Source organism: Sceloporus undulatus, chromosome 5 (genome assembly GCF_019175285.1).
Source record: "Sceloporus undulatus isolate JIND9_A2432 ecotype Alabama chromosome 5, SceUnd_v1.1, whole genome shotgun sequence".
Lineage (NCBI taxonomy): Eukaryota > Metazoa > Chordata > Lepidosauria > Squamata > Phrynosomatidae > Sceloporus > Sceloporus undulatus.
Genome location: NC_056526.1, coordinates 66175590 through 66179371, shown reverse-complemented (window position 1 = coordinate 66179371; position 3782 = coordinate 66175590). Strand labels below are relative to the sequence as shown.

The following is a 3782-nucleotide window of genomic DNA, read 5'->3' as shown; positions in this document are numbered from 1 at the left end:
CATTTTTATAGCATCATAGGCTTTACATAGCCCTTTCCCAAGGCGAGAAAACAACAATCCAAAATAAAAACAAAAACCTGCTTACAATACACAATCTAAAACCACCAACAAGATTATAAAATTAATAAAATATTACCATAACAAATTAAAACAATACTATAAAATAGAGATTAATACAAATAATATGCCATGAAATGTACAGTCATAAAATCAAGACGAAAGTTGGAAGGCTTCCCTGAACAGAATAGTCTTTAATTTGGATTTATAGTAGTCTAAAGTGGTGGTGCTCCACAAATTCATGGAAAGGAGAGTCCAAAAATAAGGGGCAACGTGGGAGAAAGGAAGTAATCTTAATCCCACTATCTTGATTTAACAATGATCTACATGAGAAGTATTCCTACTGTCATATGAAGACAATTCTGTCTTACTTTATTTTTATACTTGTGGCTTAACAAACAAGGGAGGGACATCATTGTGCTATATCTGAACCTCTAAGGCTGTGGTTAATTTTTACCAAGCAAGATTTTAAAATGAGCATTAAACTAAGGTGTGCTGTTCACAAATTCTGACGTGTTTACATACAGGTAACCATAATCCAAACATGGCACATAATGCTATGTTTTTAGTTTTTGGTTGTTTATCTGTTCATTGGAAGGAAGAAACAAAGTGGGAGGAAATGGGTTACACAGATTAGTACATCACTTGTTCCTACTCTGTATTCAGCAAGGATTTCTAGTTTATACCAACTTCAAAACTCAGCCAGTGTTTTACTCTCCACATTACCAAATAATGAGAATAGCAAAACAATGGCTCTATATGCATACAAAAGAGGGAAGATAGAAGTAGCAGACCTGGGATCACCTGATGCTGGTTACTTTAGGTAAGTGCAAGAAACCCTCTTTGGATGATGGCCCAAACCTTGGTTCTGGTGTAAACAGTCCACACAACATACCGTGTTGCATATACCACCTGATGCATCTACCTCTGTTATCAGTCACTTGCTCTGAGTTCATTGCTAGGTCTTTCATTCTGGCCGCAGAAGTGAGCAGCATGTGGCAGCAGTGCGTGCACTGGGAGGCTCAGTGGGAAACTGAGAGCCAGGAAATAGGATAAAGTCGGGGCAGCTCTCAGGCCAGGATTCTTCAAGCTGTGCCCAGAGTATCCTAGCCAGTGCAGATAATGCAATGGGTGGAGATGTACCTCCCCTAAACAAGGAATTCAGGCCACATATCAGTCCTCCACGATAACTTAAAATATGGGCACACTGATGGACTCTTCTTGTTTCTTAATTTCTAGCCGAAATAAATACTACTACAATCCAACTAGCCACTCCACTCTCTACATAGCAAATCAGAAGTAGTGCGAAAAAGCTAAAATGAAACACAAGCTTTGATACACTTAGTATTTCCAAAGATCAGATTTCCAGCATAGTCTAGTGAAGCGATTCCCAACTTTTGGCCCTCCAGATGTTTTGGACTTCAGCTCCCAGAATTCCTGACTGTTGACCAAGTTGGCTGGCACTTCTGGGATCTCAGGTCCAAAACAAATGGAGGGTTAAAGGTTGAGAATCATTGGTCTAATGTACAGTAAGGCCATCTTTACTAGTCTATTCAAGTTGACTCATATTGGGGAGGAAGAAATCTCATGTTAGTTGGGATTTTGCCCAGGTAAGATAAATACATGTGATTCTGCCTGTGAACGTGATGACACTTGAAGGGAAGATTGCATATAATCCTGAAGATAAGATTTCAGTATTCCTTCTGTCTATTGTAGCTGCTTATAGCAATAAATCATTTTCCTTCTCATTCAAAATGAGTTCTCAAAAATTAGGTTTAGTGGCATTTTCAGTAACAGTAAAGAAATCTGAGCTGAAAATTGTGCTATCCCATTTGTAAATACCACCTTCTGAAAAATAAATACTCACACTTTCTATAGTTCTGAAACCATGGCAGTTGTATTATATAGTGGGTATAATTCTTGTACATTAGTGTATTAATTCTTGTACATTGTGGCCCTTTAAAAAAAATTCTGTTGTGTGCTGGCCTGATGCGCTCATAATGCTTCTCTGATACAAAATGTTGCTGTTCATACAGTGGCATTACTAGGGTTGGTGTCACCTAGTGCTCATGGTGTCACCCTTCTTAGAGGTCCAAATGAAAATGTGCATGTGAAAGCATGTGCATGTGCGCACACATGCACACACTGCATGCTGACACGTATAGCTGTGAGTTGAAAAGTTTCCTGACACAAATAAGAGGTGAAGAAAAGAAATCTACAGAAAACCACTGGTGGAGCAGTGGTTAAACGTCTGTACTTGTAGACACTCACTCATAAATCACAAGATTGTGAGTTCAATACCAGCCAGCTCAGGGTTGACTCAGGTTGCTAAAATGAGTGACCAGCTTGTTGGGGGAAAATAGCTTACACGTTGTAAACTGCTTAGGGAGTGCTTAAGGGCACTGGTAAGCAATATAGAAATGTACTTGCTTTTAATCTGACTCATAATCCGAAAAGAAACAGCCAAGGTACCCTTCTAAAAGCCACTTTTTAAAAAGTACCAACAGAATCTTTGTGGGATTTGGGCTCACCAAGAAGTTTGCAGAAATAATGGGAAGCCCAGGCCTGTCAAGTGAGTATCTTTTTTCATTCCTGTTGTTGAAGTGTTGCTACATCGAAAAGGCTATCTGAAAGCATTACAACCAGGTCTGACATCAAACAGCTCAAACTGTAGTTCAAATGGACGTTGCTGTTCTGAGCTTCCGCATTCTCATACACACAAAACTTCCAGGAGCCCATTTATTCAGTACCATCAGGAAGTTTTCTCATGAGAACTCCCTCCCCGATTTTCGGAGCCCATATCCCTTCCTCCTCAGAGGTCATTGTCCTTTTAATTAGCTTTGATAGTCTTTCACCCTCCTTGAAACTTCTGTTTTCATTCTGCCTGGATTTCTTGCAAGTCTTGACAATAACCATATGGTTCTTGGAAGCTTCACACAGTCTGCATCTCTCTCTCCAAACCTCCAGTCCCACATCAATTTCCACATAAGACAAACATGTGCACATACCCCCCTCCCCCCCACAAAAAACTGGCTGAAAACCCAAGGATCCTCCATGTCTTTCCTTTTTAAAAAGGTAAATCCCTTTCCCGAAGGATGACCAATGATGAGCTGGAGGTGGTTGAGGAGAAAGAGAAGCCCTCACTGCACCTCTCTCCATGTTTCCTGCCTGCTGCCACTGCTACCAGTACTTCCAGGGCTGCTGTCCCCTATCCCTCTCTGCTTCTTTCCTCCTCCAGTCTCATTGTTGGTCCTCCCTTCTCCTCATGTCCCCCTGCCATGGCAAGAGTGGTTGAGCTCTGGTGGAACATGAGGACAAGGATGACTGGTGTGAAGCAACAAGGAATTGACATATCAGCTCTACGCTTCTATCGGGCAGAAATGAGGCACCAGAAATTCCCACCTTCTTGTGGCCTTATTCCACCCAGGCTTTGCCACTCTTCTTCCATGATGGGGGGACATGAGTGATGGTGGCAGTGGTCAATACAGTGGAAAGAAGAAGCAGGACCAGCAAGCCATTGGCAGGGCTGGTGGATGAAGAGAGGTAGCCACAGGAGTGATGCCTCCAGTTTCACTCCATTTGGCCCACTTGGAGCATACTGTCCCCAACTGGAGGGAACAATCAGAGCTGGAAGCCTCCACTCTGAGATGGCAGTGGCACCAGGGAAGCTTGAGTCATGAGAGCGGTGGTCATGGTGTCACACCATCTCTCACCCCCTGCACCCC

At 42.2% G+C, this 3782-nt stretch overlaps 1 protein-coding gene across 8 annotated transcripts in view; it reads left to right on the top strand.

The window, feature by feature from the left end:
* The window catches only part of IMMP2L (inner mitochondrial membrane peptidase subunit 2), a 594331-nt gene that overhangs the window by 408948 nt on the left and 181601 nt on the right, over positions 1–3782 (top strand). The gene's annotated exons all lie outside the window — the stretch shown is intronic.